Raw genomic sequence first — 17,156 nt, forward strand, 5'->3', positions numbered from 1 at the left:
TTCCTTTTTCTACTCTAGGCCCCTTAGCACTCAGAATGTCCACTGGCAGTTTCTACAGAAAGAGTGTTTCACAACTGCTCATTCAAAGGTAAGCTTCAACTCTGTTAGTTGAATGGAGAGAACAGAAAGATGCTTCACCGAATGCTTCTGTGTAGTTTTTATTTGAAGATATTCCTTTTTCCACTGTAGGCCCCTTAGCTCTCCGAATGTCCCCTTGCAGTTTCTATAGAAAGAGTGTTTCAGAATCACAGTATCAAAAGTAAGCATCAATTCTGCTAGTTCAATGTACAGAACAGAAAGATGTTTCACAGAATGCTTCTGGGTAGTTTTTATTTGGAGATATTCCTTTTTGTACCCTAGGCCCCTTAGCGTTCGGTATGTCCACCTGCAGTTTCTACAGAAATGATGTTTCAGAACTCCTCATTCAAAAGTGTGCTTTAACCCTGTTAGTTGAATGCACAGAACAGAAAGAAGTTTCACAGAATGCTTTTGTGTAGTTTTTATTTGATGATATTCCCTTTTCCCGTATAGGCCCCTTTGCGATCCGAATGTCCACTTGTAGTTTCCACAGAAAGAGTGTTTCAGAACTGCTCAGTCAAAAGTAAGCTTCAACTCTGTTAGTTGAACGCACAGAACAGAAAGAAGATTGACAGAATGCTTCTCTGTAGTTTTGATTTGAAGACATTACATTTTCCACTATAGGCCCCAAAGTGTTCCGAATGTCCACTTGCAGTTTCCACAGAAAGAGTGTTTCAGAACTGCTCAATCAAATGTAAGATTCAACTCTGTTATTTGAATGCACAGAACAGAAAGAAGTTTCACAGAAGGCTTCTGTATAGTTTTATTTGAAGATATTACTTTTTCCACTATAGCCCCCTTAGCGCTCCTAATGTCCAATTGCAGTTTCTATTGAAAGAGTGTTTCAGAACTGTTCAATCAAAAGGAAGCTTCAACTCTGTTAGTTGAATGTACACAACAGAAAGAAGTTTCACAGAATGCCTCTGTGTAGTTTTTATTTGGAGATATTCCTTTTTCCACTGTAGGACCCTTAGCGCTCTGAATGTGCCCTTGCAGTTTCTACAGAAAGAGTGATTCAGAACTGCTCAATCAAAAGTATGCTTTAACTCTCTTAGTTGAATGCACAAAACAGAAAGAAGTTTCACAGAATGCTTCTGTGTAGTTTTGATTTGAAGATATTCCTTTTTCCACTATAGGCCACATAGCGTTCAGAATGTCCACTTGCAGTTTCTACAGAAGGTGGGTTTCAAAACTGCTCAATCAAAAGTATGCCTCAAGTCTGTTAGGTAAAAGCACAGAACGGAAAGAATTTTCACAGAATTCTTCTGTGTAGTTTTCATTTGGAGATATCCCTTTTTCCACTATAGGCCCCTTAGCGATCAGAATGTCCACATGCAGTTTCTACCGAAAGAGTGTTTCAGAACTGCTCAATCAAAAGTAAGCTTAAACTCTCTTAGTTGAATGCACAGAACAGAAAGAAGTTTCACAGACTGCTTCTGTGTAGTTTTTATTTGAAGACATTCGTTTTTCCACTGTAGGCCACATCGCGTTCCGAATGTCCACTTGCAGTTTCTACAGAAAGAGTGTTTCAGAACTGCTCAATCAAATGTACGCTTCAACTCTGCTAGTTGAATGCACGGAACAGATGGAAGTTTCACAGAATGCTTCTGTGTAGTTTTTATTTGGAGATATTCCTTTTTCTACCCTAGGCCCCTTAGCGTTCCGAATGTCCACCTTCAGTTTCTACAGAAATGATGTTTCAGAACTCCTCATTCAAAAGTGTGCTTTAACACTGTTAGTTGAATGCACAGAACAGAAAGAAGTTTCACAGAATGCTTTTGTGTAGTTTTTATTTGATGATATTCCCTTTTCCCGTATAGGCCCCTTTGCGATCCGAATGTCCACTTCTAGTTTCCACAGAAAGAGGGTTTCAGAACTGCTCAGTCAAAAGTAAGCTTCAACTCTGTTAGTTGAACGCACAGAACAGAAAGAAGTTTCACAGACTGCTTCTGTGTAGTTTTTATTTGAAGACATTCGTTTTTCCACTGTAGGCCACATAGCGTTCCGAATGTCCACTTGCAGTTCCTACAGAAAGAGTGATTCAGAACTGCTCAATCAAAAGTATGCTTTAACTCTGTTAGTTGAATGCACAGAACAGAAAGAAGTTTCACAGAATGCTTCTGTGTAGTTTTGATTTGAAGATATTCCTTTTTCCACTATAGGCCACATAGCGTTCAGAATGTCCACTTGCAGTTTCTACAGAAGGTGGGTTTCAAAACTGCTCAATCAAAAGTATGCCTCAACTCTGTTAGGTAAAAGCACAGAACGGAAAGAATTTTCACAGAATTCTTCTGTGTAGTTTTCATTTGGAGATATCCCTTTTTCCACTATAGGCCCCTTAGCGATCAGAATGTCCACATGCAGTTTCTACAGAAAGAGTGTTTCAGAACTGCTCAATCAAAAGTAAGCTTAAACTCTCTTAGTTGAATGCACAGAACAGAAAGAAGTTTCACAGACTGCTTCTGTGTAGTTTTTATTTGAAGACATTCGTTTTTCCACTGTAGGCCCCAAAGCGTTCCGAATGTCCACTTGCAGTTTCTACAGAAAGAGTGTTTCAGAACTTCTCAATCAAATGTACGCTTCAACTCTGCTAGTTGAATGCACGGAACAGATGGAAGTTTCACAGAATGCTTCTGTGTAGTTTTTATTTGGAGATATTCCTCTTTCCACGGTAGGACACTTAGCCCTCTGAATATGCCCTTGCAGTTCCTACAGAAAGAGTGATTCAGAACTGCTCAATCAAAAGTATGCTTTAACTCTGTTAGTTGAATGCACAGAACAGAAAGAAGTTTCACAGAATGCTTCTGTGTAGTTTTCTTTTGAAGATATTCCTTTTTCCACTGTAGGCCACATAGCGTTCAGAATGTCCACTTGCAGTTTCTACAGAAAGCGGGTTTCAGAACTGCTCAATCAAAAGTAAGCTTCAACTCTGTTAGGTGAAAGCACAGAACAGAAAGAAGTTTCACAGAATGCTTCTGTGTAGTTTTTATTTGATGATATTCCTTTTTCCACTGTAGGCCCCTTTGCGATCCGAATGTCCACTTGTAGTTTCCACAGAAAGAGTGTTTCAGAACTGCTCAGTCAAAAGTAAGCTTCAACTCTGTTAGTTGAACGCACAGAACAGAAAGAAGATTGACAGAATGCTTCTCTGTAGTTTTGATTTGAAGACATTACATTTTCCACTATAGGTCCCAAAGTGTTCCGAATGTCCACTTGCAGTTTCCACAGAAAGAGTGTTTCAGAACTGCTCAATCAAATGTAAGATTCAACTCTGTTATTTGAATGCACAGAACAGAAAGAAGTTTCACAGAAGGCTTCTGTATAGTTTTATTTGAAGATATTACTTTTTCCACTATAGCCCCCTTAGCGCTCCTAATGTCCAATTGCAGTTTCTATTGAAAGAGTGTTTCAGAACTGTTCAATCAAAAGGAAGCTTCAACTCTGTTAGTTGAATGTACACAACAGAAAGAAGTTTCACAGAATGCCTCTGTGTAGTTTTTATTTGGAGATATTCCTTTTTCCACTGTAGGACCCTTAGCGCTCTGAATGTGCCCTTGCAGTTTCTACAGAAAGAGTGATTCAGAACTGCTCAATCAAAAGTATGCTTTAACTCTCTTAGTTGAATGCACAAAACAGAAAGAAGTTTCACAGAATGCTTCTGTGTAGTTTTGATTTGAAGATATTCCTTTTTCCACTATAGGCCACATAGCGTTCAGAATGTCCACTTGCAGTTTCTACAGAACGTGGGTTTCAAAACTGCTCAATCAAAAGTATGCTTCAACTCTGTTAGTTGAATGTACACAACGGAAAGTATTTTCACAGAATTCTTCTGTGTAGTTTTCATTTGGAGATATCCCTTTTTCCACTATAGGCCCCTTAGCGATCAGAATGTCCACATGCAGTTTCTACAGAAAGAGTGTTTCAGAACTGCTCAATCAAAAGTAAGCTTAAACTCTCTTAGTTGAATGCACAGAACAGAAAGAAGTTTCACAGACTGCTTCTGTGTAGTTTTTATTTGAAGACATTCGTTTTTCCACGGTAGGCCCCAAAGCGTTCCGAATGTCCACTTGCAGTTTCTACAGAAAGAGTGTTTCAGAACTGCTCAATCAAATGTTCGCTTCAACACTGCTAGTTGAATGCACGGAACAGATGGAAGTTTCACAGAATGCTTCTGTGTAGTTTTTATTTGGAGATATTCCTCTTTCCACGGTAGGACACTTAGCCCTCTGAATATGCCCTTGCAGTTCCTACAGAAAGAGTGATTCAGAACTGCTCAATCAAAAGTATGCTTTAACTCTGTTAGTTGAATGCACAGAACAGAAAGAAGTTTCACAGAATGCTTCTGTGTAGTTTTCTTTTGAAGATATTCCTTTTTCCACTGTAGGCCACATAGCGTTCAGAATGTCCACTTGCAGTTTCTACAGAAAGTGGGTTTCAGAACTGCTCAATCATTCCGAATGTCCACTTGCAGTTTCTACAGAAAGAGTGTTTCAGAACTGCTCAATCAAATGTACGCTTCAACTCTGCTAGTTGAATGCACGGAACAGATGGAAGTTTCACAGAATGCTTCTGTGTAGTTTTTATTTGGAGATATTCCTCTTTCCACGGTAGGATACTTAGCCCTCTGAATATGCCCTTGCAGTTCCTACAGAAAGAGTGATTCAGAACTGCTCAATCAAAAGTATGCTTTAACTCTGTTAGTTGAATGCACAGAACAGAAAGAAGTTTCACAGAATGCTTCTGTGTAGTTTTCTTTTGAAGATATTCCTTTTTCCACTGTAGGCCACATAGCGTTCAGAATGTCCACTTGCAGTTTCTACAGAAAGTGGGTTTCAGAACTGCTCAATCAAAAGTAAGCTTCAACTCTGTTAGGTGAAAGCACAGAACAGAAAGAAGTTTCACAGAATGCTTCTGTGTAGTTTTTATTTGAAGATATTCCTTTTTCCACTCTAGGCCCCTTAGCTCTCTGAATGTCCACTTGCAGTTTCTACAGAAAGAGTGTTTCAGAACTGCTGAAACAAAAGTAAGCATCAATTCTGTTAGTTCAATGTACAGAACCGAAAGATGTTTCACAGAATGCTTCTGTGTAGTTTTGATTTGAAGATATTCCTTTTTCCACTGTAGGCCACATAGCGTTCAGAATGTCCACTTGCGGTTTCTACAGAAGGTGGGTTTCAAAACTGCTCAATCAAAAGTATGCTTCAACTCTGTTAGGTAAAAGCACAGAACGGAAAGAATTTTCACAGAATTCTTCTGTGTAGTTTTCATTTGGAGATATCCCTTTTTCCACTATAGGCCCCTCAGCAATCAGAATGTCCACATGCAGTTTCTACAGAAAGAGTGTTTCAGAACTGCTCAATCAAAAGTAAGCTTAAACTCTCTTAGTTGAATGCACAGAACAGAAAGCAGTTTCACAGACTGCTTCTGTGTAGTTTTTATTTGAAGACATTCGTTTTTCAACTGTAGGCCCCAAAGCGTTCCGAATGTCCACTTGCAGTTTCTACAGAAAGAGTGTTTCAGAACTGCTCAATCAAATGTACGCTTCAACTCTGCTGGTTGAATGCACAGAACAGATGGAAGTTTCACAGAATGCTTCTGTGTAGTTTTTATTTGGAGATATTCCTCTTTCCACGGTAGGACACTTAGCCCTCTGAATATGCCCTTGCAGTTCCTACAGAAAGAGTGATTCAGAACTGCTCAATCAAAAGTATGCTTTAACTCTGTTAGTTGAATGCACAGAACAGAAAGAAGTTTCACAGAATGCTTCTGTGTAGTTTTCTTTTGAAGATATTCCTTTTTCCACTGTAGGCCACATAGCGTTCAGAATGTCCACTTGCAGTTTCTACAGAAAGTGGGTTTCAGAACTGCTCAATCAAAAGTAAGCTTCAACTCTGTTAGGTGAAAGCACAGAACAGAAAGAAGTTTCACAGAATGCTTCTGTGTAGTTTTTATTTGAAGATATTCCTTTTTCCACTCTAGGCCCCTTAGCTCTCTGAATGTCCACTTGCAGTTTCTACAGAAAGAGTGTTTCAGAACTGCTGAATCAAAAGTAAGCATCAATTCTGTTAGTTCAATGTACAGAACCGAAAGATGTTTCACAGAATGCTTCTGTGTAGTTTTTGTTTGGAGATATTCCTTTTTCTACTCTAGGCCCCTTAGCACTCAGAATGTCCACTGGCAGTTTCTACAGAAAGAGTGTTTCACAACTGCTCATTCAAAGGTAAGCTTCAACTCTGTTATTTGAATGGAGAGAACAGAAAGATGCTTCACCGAATGCTTCTGTGTAGTTTTTATTTGAAGATATTCCTTTTTCCACTGTAGGCCCCTTAGCTCTCTGAATGTCCCCTTGCAGTTTCTATAGAAAGAGTGTTTCAGAATCGCAGTATCAAAAGTAAACATCAATTCTGCTAGTTCAATGTACAGAACAGAAAGATGTTTCACAGAATGCTTCTGGGTAGTTTTTATTTGGACATATTCCTTTTTCTACCCTAGGCCCCTTAGCGTTCCGAATGTCCACCTGCAGTTTCTACAGAAATGATGTTTCAGAACTCCTCATTCAAAAGTGTGCTTTAACCCTGTTAGTTGAATGCACAGAACAGAAAGAAGTTTCACAGAATGCTTTTGTGTAGTTTTTATTTGATGATATTCCCTTTTCCCGTATAGGCCCCTTTGCGATCCGAATGTCCACTTGTAGTTTCCACAGAAAGAGTGTTTCAGAACTGCTCAGTCAAAAGTAAGCTTAAACTCTGTTAGTTGAACGCACAGAACAGAAAGAAGATTGACAGAATGCTTCTCTGTAGTTTTGATTTGAAGACATTACATTTTCCACTATAGGCCCCAAAGTGTTCCGAATGTCCACTTGCAGTTTCCACAGAAAGAGTGTTTCAGAACTGCTCAATCAAATGTAAGATTCAACTCTGTTATTTGAATGCACAGAACAGAAAGAAGTTTCACAGAAGGCTTCTGTATAGTTTTATTTGAAGATATTACTTTTTCCACTAGAGCCCCCTTAGCGCTCCTAATGTCCAATTGCAGTTTCTATTGAAAGAGTGTTTCAGAACTGTTCAATCAAAAGGAAGCTTCAACTCTGTTAGTTGAATGTACACAACAGAAAGAAGTTTCACAGAATGCCTCTGTGTAGTTTTTATTTGGAGATATTCCTTTTTCCACTGTAGGACCCTTAGCGCTCTGAATGTGCCCTTGCAGTTTCTACAGAAAGAGTGATTCAGAACTGCTCAATCAAAAGTATGCTTTAACTCTCTTAGTTGAATGCACAAAACAGAAAGAAGTTTCACAGAATGCTTCTGTGTAGTTTTGATTTGAAGATATTCCTTTTTCCACTATAGGCCACATAGCGTTCAGAATGTCCACTTGCAGTTTCTACAGAAGGTGGGTTTCAAAACTGCTCAATCAAAAGTATGCCTCAACTCTGTTAGGTAAAAGCACAGAACGGAAAGAATTTTCACAGAATTCTTCTGTGTAGTTTTCATTTGGAGATATCCCTTTTTCCACTATAGGCCCCTTAGCGATCAGAATGTCCACATGCAGTTTCTACCGAAAGAGTGTTTCAGAACTGCTCAATCAAAAGTAAGCTTAAACTCTCTTAGTTGAATGCACAGAACAGAAAGAAGTTTCACAGACTGCTTCTGTGTAGTTTTTATTTGAAGACATTCGTTTTTCCACTGTAGGCCACATAGCGTTCCGAATGTCCACTTGCAGTTCCTACAGAAAGAGTGATTCAGAACTGCTCAATCAAAAGTATGCTTTAACTCTGTTAGTTGAATGCACAGAACAGAAAGAAGTTTCACAGAATGCTTCTGTGTAGTTTTGATTTGAAGATATTCCTTTTTCCACTATAGGCCACATAGCGTTCAGAATGTCCACTTGCAGTTTCTACAGAAGGTGGGTTTCAAAACTGCTCAATCAAAAGTATGCCTCAACTCTGTTAGGTAAAAGCACAGAACGGAAAGAATTTTCACAGAATTCTTCTGTGTAGTTTTCATTTGGAGATATCCCTTTTTCCACTATAGGCCCCTTAGCGATCAGAATGTCCACATGCAGTTTCTACAGAAAGAGTGTTTCAGAACTGCTCAATCAAAAGTAAGCTTAAACTCTCTTAGTTGAATGCACAGAACAGAAAGAAGTTTCACAGACTGCTTCTGTGTAGTTTTTATTTGAAGACATTCGTTTTTCCACTGTAGGCCCCAAAGCGTTCCGAATGTCCACTTGCAGTTTCTACAGAAAGAGTGTTTCAGAACTTCTCAATCAAATGTACGCTTCAACTCTGCTAGTTGAATGCACGGAACAGATGGAAGTTTCACAGAATGCTTCTGTGTAGTTTTTATTTGGAGATATTCCTCTTTCCACGGTAGGACACTTAGCCCTCTGAATATGCCCTTGCAGTTCCTACAGAAAGAGTGATTCAGAACTGCTCAATCAAAAGTATGCTTTAACTCTGTTAGTTGAATGCACAGAACAGAAAGAAGTTTCACAGAATGCTTCTGTGTAGTTTTCTTTTGAAGATATTCCTTTTTCCACTGTAGGCCACATAGCGTTCAGAATGTCCACTTGCAGTTTCTACAGAAAGCGGGTTTCAGAACTGCTCAATCAAAAGTAAGCTTCAACTCTGTTAGGTGAAAGCACAGAACAGAAAGAAGTTTCACAGAATGCTTCTGTGTAGTTTTTATTTGATGATATTCCTTTTTCCACTGTAGGCCCCTTTGCGATCCGAATGTCCACTTGTAGTTTCCACAGAAAGAGTGTTTCAGAACTGCTCAGTCAAAAGTAAGCTTCAACTCTGTTAGTTGAACGCACAGAACAGAAAGAAGATTGACAGAATGCTTCTCTGTAGTTTTGATTTGAAGACATTACATTTTCCACTATAGGTCCCAAAGTGTTCCGAATGTCCACTTGCAGTTTCCACAGAAAGAGTGTTTCAGAACTGCTCAATCAAATGTAAGATTCAACTCTGTTATTTGAATGCACAGAACAGAAAGAAGTTTCACAGAAGGCTTCTGTATAGTTTTATTTGAAGATATTACTTTTTCCACTATAGCCCCCTTAGCGCTCCTAATGTCCAATTGCAGTTTCTATTGAAAGAGTGTTTCAGAACTGTTCAATCAAAAGGAAGCTTCAACTCTGTTAGTTGAATGTACACAACAGAAAGAAGTTTCACAGAATGCCTCTGTGTAGTTTTTATTTGGAGATATTCCTTTTTCCACTGTAGGACCCTTAGCGCTCTGAATGTGCCCTTGCAGTTTCTACAGAAAGAGTGATTCAGAACTGCTCAATCAAAAGTATGCTTTAACTCTCTTAGTTGAATGCACAAAACAGAAAGAAGTTTCACAGAATGCTTCTGTGTAGTTTTGATTTGAAGATATTCCTTTTTCCACTATAGGCCACATAGCGTTCAGAATGTCCACTTGCAGTTTCTACAGAACGTGGGTTTCAAAACTGCTCAATCAAAAGTATGCTTCAACTCTGTTAGTTGAATGTACACAACGGAAAGTATTTTCACAGAATTCTTCTGTGTAGTTTTCATTTGGAGATATCCCTTTTTCCACTATAGGCCCCTTAGCGATCAGAATGTCCACATGCAGTTTCTACAGAAAGAGTGTTTCAGAACTGCTCAATCAAAAGTAAGCTTAAACTCTCTTAGTTGAATGCACAGAACAGAAAGAAGTTTCACAGACTGCTTCTGTGTAGTTTTTATTTGAAGACATTCGTTTTTCCACTGTAGGCCCCAAAGCGTTCCGAATGTCCACTTGCAGTTTCTACAGAAAGAGTGTTTCAGAACTGCTCAATCAAATGTTCGCTTCAACACTGCTAGTTGAATGCACGGAACAGATGGAAGTTTCACAGAATGCTTCTGTGTAGTTTTTATTTGGAGATATTCCTCTTTCCACGGTAGGACACTTAGCCCTCTGAATATGCCCTTGCAGTTCCTACAGAAAGAGTGATTCAGAACTGCTCAATCAAAAGTATGCTTTAACTCTGTTAGTTGAATGCACAGAACAGAAAGAAGTTTCACAGAATGCTTCTGTGTAGTTTTCTTTTGAAGATATTCCTTTTTCCACTGTAGGCCACATAGCGTTCAGAATGTCCACTTGCAGTTTCTACAGAAAGTGGGTTTCAGAACTGCTCAATCATTCCGAATGTCCACTTGCAGTTTCTACAGAAAGAGTGTTTCAGAACTGCTCAATCAAATGTACGCTTCAACTCTGCTAGTTGAATGCACGGAACAGATGGAAGTTTCACAGAATGCTTCTGTGTAGTTTTTATTTGGAGATATTCCTCTTTCCACGGTAGGATACTTAGCCCTCTGAATATGCCCTTGCAGTTCCTACAGAAAGAGTGATTCAGAACTGCTCAATCAAAAGTATGCTTTAACTCTGTTAGTTGAATGCACAGAACAGAAAGAAGTTTCACAGAATGCTTCTGTGTAGTTTTCTTTTGAAGATATTCCTTTTTCCACTGTAGGCCACATAGCGTTCAGAATGTCCACTTGCAGTTTCTACAGAAAGTGGGTTTCAGAACTGCTCAATCAAAAGTAAGCTTCAACTCTGTTAGGTGAAAGCACAGAACAGAAAGAAGTTTCACAGAATGCTTCTGTGTAGTTTTTATTTGAAGATATTCCTTTTTCCACTCTAGGCCCCTTAGCTCTCTGAATGTCCACTTGCAGTTTCTACAGAAAGAGTGTTTCAGAACTGCTGAAACAAAAGTAAGCATCAATTCTGTTAGTTCAATGTACAGAACCGAAAGATGTTTCACAGAATGCTTCTGTGTAGTTTTGATTTGAAGATATTCCTTTTTCCACTGTAGGCCACATAGCGTTCAGAATGTCCACTTGCGGTTTCTACAGAAGGTGGGTTTCAAAACTGCTCAATCAAAAGTATGCTTCAACTCTGTTAGGTAAAAGCACAGAACGGAAAGAATTTTCACAGAATTCTTCTGTGTAGTTTTCATTTGGAGATATCCCTTTTTCCACTATAGGCCCCTCAGCAATCAGAATGTCCACATGCAGTTTCTACAGAAAGAGTGTTTCAGAACTGCTCAATCAAAAGTAAGCTTAAACTCTCTTAGTTGAATGCACAGAACAGAAAGCAGTTTCACAGACTGCTTCTGTGTAGTTTTTATTTGAAGACATTCGTTTTTCAACTGTAGGCCCCAAAGCGTTCCGAATGTCCACTTGCAGTTTCTACAGAAAGAGTGTTTCAGAACTGCTCAATCAAATGTACGCTTCAACTCTGCTGGTTGAATGCACAGAACAGATGGAAGTTTCACAGAATGCTTCTGTGTAGTTTTTATTTGGAGATATTCCTCTTTCCACGGTAGGACACTTAGCCCTCTGAATATGCCCTTGCAGTTCCTACAGAAAGAGTGATTCAGAACTGCTCAATCAAAAGTATGCTTTAACTCTGTTAGTTGAATGCACAGAACAGAAAGAAGTTTCACAGAATGCTTCTGTGTAGTTTTCTTTTGAAGATATTCCTTTTTCCACTGTAGGCCACATAGCGTTCAGAATGTCCACTTGCAGTTTCTACAGAAAGTGGGTTTCAGAACTGCTCAATCAAAAGTAAGCTTCAACTCTGTTAGGTGAAAGCACAGAACAGAAAGAAGTTTCACAGAATGTTTCTGTGTAGTTTTTATTTGAAGATATTCCTTTTTCCACTCTAGGCCCCTTAGCTCTCTGAATGTCCACTTGCAGTTTCTACAGAAAGAGTGTTTCAGAACTGCTGAATCAAAAGTAAGCATCAATTCTGTTAGTTCAATGTACAGAACCGAAAGATGTTTCACAGAATGCTTCTGTGTAGTTTTTGTTTGGAGATATTCCTTTTTCTACTCTAGGCCCCTTAGCACTCAGAATGTCCACTGGCAGTTTCTACAGAAAGAGTGTTTCACAACTGCTCATTCAAAGGTAAGCTTCAACTCTGTTAGTTGAATTTAGAGAACAGAAAGATGCTTCACCGAATGCTTCTGTGTAGTTTTTATTTGAAGATATTCCTTTTTCCACTGTAGGCCCCTTAGCTCTCCGAATGTCCCCTTGCAGTTTCTATAGAAAGAGTGTTTCAGAATCGCAGTATCAAAAGTAAGCATCAATTCTGCTAGTTCAATGTACAGAACAGAAAGATGTTTCACAGAATGCTTCTGGGTAGTTTTTATTTGGAGATATTCCTTTTTCTACCCTAGGCCCCTTAGCGTTCGGAATGTCCACCTGCAGTTTCTACAGAAATGATGTTTCAGAACTCCTCATTCAAAAGTGTGCTTTAACCCTGTTAGTTGAATGCACAGAACAGAAAGAAGTTTCACAGAATGCTTTTGTGTAGTTTTTATTTGGAGATATTCCTTTTTCTACCCTAGGCCCCTTTGCGATCAGAATGTCCACTTGTAGTTTCCACAGAAAGAGGGTTTCAGAACTGCTCAGTCAAAAGTAAGCTTCAACTCTGTTAGTTGAACGCACAGAACAGAAAGAAGATTGACAGAATGCTTCTCTGTAGTTTTGATTTGAAGACATTACATTTTCCACTATAGGCCCCGAAGTATTCCGAATGTCCACTTGCAGTTTCCACAGAAAGAGTGTTTCAGAACTGCTCAATCAAATGTAAGATTCAACTCTGTTATTTGAATGCACAGAACAGAAAGAAGTTTCACAGAAGGCTTCTGTATAGTTTTATTTGAAGATATTACTTTTTCCACTATAGCCCCCTTAGCGCTCCTAATGTCCAAATGCAGTTTCTATTGAAAGAGTGTTTCAGAACTGTTCAATCAAAAGGAAGCTTCAACTCTGTTAGTTGAATGTACACAACAGAAAGAAGTTTCACAGAATGCCTCTGTGTAGTTTTTATTTGGAGATATTCCTTTTTCCACTGTAGGACCCTTAGCGCTCTGAATGTGCCCTTGCAGTTTCTACAGAAAGAGTGATTCAGAACTGCTCAATCAAAAGTATGCTTTAACTCTCTTAGTTGAATGCACAAAACAGAAAGAAGTTTCACAGAATGCTTCTGTGTAGTTTTGATTTGAAGATATTCCTTTTTCCACTATAGGCCACATAGCGTTCAGAATGTCCACTTGCAGTTTCTACAGAAGGTGGGTTTCAAAACTGCTCAATCAAAAGTATGCCTCAACTCTGTTAGGTAAAAGCACAGAACGGAAAGAATTTTCACAGAATTCTTCTGTGTAGTTTTCATTTGGAGATATCCCTTTTTCCACTATAGGCCCCTTAGCGATCAGAATGTCCACATGCAGTTTCTACAGAAAGAGTGTTTCAGAACTGCTCAATCAAAAGTAAGCTTAAACTCTCTTAGTTGAATGCACAGAACAGAAAGAAGTTTCACAGACTGCTTCTGTGTAGTTTTTATTTGAAGACATTGGTTTTTCCACTGTAGGCCCCAAAGCGTTCCGAATGTCCACTTGCAGTTTCTACAGAAAGAGTGTTTCAGAACTGCTCAATCAAATGTACGCTTCAACTCTGCTAGTTGAATGCACGGAACAGATGGAAGTTTCACAGAATGCTTCTGTGTAGTTTTTATTTGGAGATATTCCTCTTTCCACGGTAGGACACTTAGCCCTCTGAATATGCCCTTGCAGTTCCTACAGAAAGAGTGATTCCGAACTGCTCAATCAAAAGTATGCTTTAACTCTGTTAGTTGAATGCACAGAACAGAAAGAAGTTTCACAGAATGCTTCTGTGTAGTTTTCTTTTGAAGATATTCCTTTTTCCACTGTAGGCCACATAGCGTTCAGAATGTCCACTTGCAGTTTCTACAGAAAGTGGGTTTCAGAACTGCTCAATCAAAAGTAAGCTTCAACTCTGTTAGGTGAAAGCACAGAACAGAAAGAAGTTTCACAGAATGTTTCTGTGTAGTTTTTATTTGAAGATATTCCTTTTTCCACTCTAGGCCCCTTAGCTCTCTGAATGTCCGCTTGCAGTTTCTACAGAAAGAGTGTTTCAGAACTGCTGAATCAAAAGTAAGCATCAATTCTGTTAGTTCAATGTACAGAACCGAAAGATGTTTCACAGAATGCTTCTGTGTAGTTTTTGTTTGGAGATATTCCTTTTTCTACTCTAGGCCCCTTAGCACTCAGAATGTCCACTGGCAGTTTCTACAGAAAGAGTGTTTCACAACTGCTCATTCAAAGGTAAGCTTCAACTCTGTTAGTTGAATGGAGAGAACAGAAAGATGCTTCACCGAATGCTTCTGTGTAGTTTTTATTTGAAGATATTCCTTTTTCCACTGTAGGCCCCTTAGCTCTCCGAATGTCCCCTTGCAGTTTCTATAGAAAGAGTGTTTCAGAATCGCAGTATCAAAAGTAAGCATCAATTCTGCTAGTTCAATGTACAGAACAGAAAGATGTTTCACAGAATGCTTCTGGGTAGTTTTTATTTGGAGATATTCCTTTTTCTACCCTAGGCCCCTTAGCGTTCGGAATGTCCACCTGCAGTTTCTACAGAAATGATGTTTCAGAACTCCTCATTCAAAAGTGTGCTTTAACCCTGTTAGTTGAATGCACAGAACAGAAAGAAGTTTCACAGAATGCTTTTGTGTAGTTTTTATTTGATGATATTCCCTTTTCCCGTATAGGCCCCTTTGCTATCCGAATGTCCACTTGTAGTTTCCACAGAAAGAGGGTTTCAGAACTGCTCAGTCAAAAGTAAGCTTCAACTCTGTTAGTTGAACGCACAGAACAGAAAGAAGATTGACAGAATGCTTCTCTGTAGTTTTGATTTGAAGACATTACATTTTCCACTATAGGCCCCGAAGTGTTCCGAATGTCCACTTGCAGTTTCCACAGAAAGAGTGTTTCAGAACTGCTCAATCAAATGTAAGATTCAACTCTGTTATTTGAATGCACAGAACAGAAAGAAGTTTCACAGAAGGCTTCTGTATAGTTTTATTTGAAGATATTACTTTTTCCACTATAGCCCCCTTAGCGCTCCTAATGTCCAATTGCAGTTTCTATTGAAAGAGTGTTTCAGAACTGTTCAATCAAAAGGAAGCTTCAACTCTGTTAGTTGAATGTACACAACAGAAAGAAGTTTCACAGAATGCCTCTGTGTAGTTTTTATTTGGAGATATTCCTTTTTCCACTGTAGGACCCTTAGCGCTCTGAATGTGCCCTTGCAGTTTCTACAGAAAGAGTGATTCAGAACTGCTCAATCAAAAGTATGCTTTAACTCTCTTAGTTGAATGCACAAAACAGAAAGAAGTTTCACAGAATGCTTCTGTGTAGTTTTGATTTGAAGATATTCCTTTTTCCACTATAGGCCACATAGCGTTCAGAATGTCCACTTGCAGTTTCTACAGAAGGTGGGTTTCAAAACTGCTCAATCAAAAGTATGCTTCAACTCTGTTAGTTGAATGTACACAACAGAAAGAATTTTCACAGAATTCTTCTGTGTAGTTTTCATTTGGAGATATCCCTTTTTCCACTATAGGCCCCTTAGCGATCAGAATGTCCACATGCAGTTTCTACAGAAAGAGTGTTTCAGAACTGCTCAATCAAAAGTAAGCTTAAACTCTCTTAGTTGAATGCACAGAACAGAAAGAAGTTTCACAGACTGCTTCCGTGTAGTTTTTATTTGAAGACATTCGTTTTTCCACTGTAGGCCCCAAAGCGTTCCGAATGTCCACTTGCAGTTTCTACAGAAAGAGTGTTTCAGAACTGCTCAATCAAATGTACGCTTCAACTCTGCTAGTTGAATGCACAGAACAGATGGAAGTTTCACAGAATGCTTCTGTGTAGTTTTTATTTGGAGATATTCCTCTTTCCACGGTAGGACACTTAGCCCTCTGAATATGCCCTTGCAGTTCCTACAGAAAGAGTGATTCAGAACTGCTCAATCAAAAGTATGCTTTAACTCTGTTAGTTGAATGCACAGAACAGAAAGAAGTTTCACAGAATGCTTCTGTGTAGTTTTCTTTTGAAGATATTCCTTTTTCCACTGTAGGCCACATAGCGTTCAGAATGTCCACTTGCAGTTTCTACAGAAAGTGGGTTTCAGAACTGCTCAATCAAAAGTAAGCTTCAACTCTGTTAGGTGAAAGCACAGAACAGAAAGAAGTTTCACAGAATGTTTCTGTGTAGTTTTTATTTGAAGATATTCCTTTTTCCACTCTAGGCCCCTTAGCTCTCTGAATGTCCACTTGCAGTTTCTACAGAAAGAGTGTTTCAGAACTGCTGAATCAAAAGTAAGCATCAATTCTGTTAGTTCAATGTACAGAACCAAAAGATGTTTCACAGAATGCTTCTGTGTAGTTTTTGTTTGGAGATATTCCTTTTTCTACTCTAGGCCCCTTAGCACTCAGAATGTCCACTGGCAGTTTCTACAGAAAGAGTGTTTCACAACTGCTCATTCAAAGGTAAGCTTCAACTCTGTTAGTTGAATGGAGAGAACAGAAAGATGCTTCACCGAATGCTTCTGTGTAGTTTTTATTTGAAGATATTCCTTTTTCCACTGTAGGCCCCTTAGCTCTCCGAATGTCCCCTTGCAGTTTCTATAGAAAGAGTGTTTCAGAATCACAGTATCAAAAGTAAGCATCAATTCTGCTAGTTCAATGTACAGAACAGAAAGATGTTTCACAGAATGCTTCTGGGTAGTTTTTATTTGGAGATATTCCTTTTTGTACCCTAGGCCCCTTAGCGTTCGGTATGTCCACCTGCAGTTTCTACAGAAATGATGTTTCAGAACTCCTCATTCAAAAGTGTGCTTTAACCCTGTTAGTTGAATGCACAGAACAGAAAGAAGTTTCACAGAATGCTTTTGTGTAGTTTTTATTTGATGATATTCCCTTTTCCCGTATAGGCCCCTTTGCGATCCGAATGTCCACTTGTAGTTTCCACAGAAAGAGTGTTTCAGAACTGCTCAGTCAAAAGTAAGCTTCAACTCTGTTAGTTGAACGCACAGAACAGAAAGAAGATTGACAGAATGCTTCTCTGTAGTTTTGATTTGAAGACATTACATTTTCCACTATAGGCCCCAAAGTGTTCCGAATGTCCACTTGCAGTTTCCACAGAAAGAGTGTTTCAGAACTGCTCAATCAAATGTAAGATTCAACTCTGTTATTTGAATGCACAGA

Source organism: Symphalangus syndactylus, chromosome 20, assembly GCF_028878055.3.
Source record: "Symphalangus syndactylus isolate Jambi chromosome 20, NHGRI_mSymSyn1-v2.1_pri, whole genome shotgun sequence".
Classification (NCBI taxonomy): Eukaryota; Metazoa; Chordata; class Mammalia; order Primates; family Hylobatidae; genus Symphalangus; species Symphalangus syndactylus.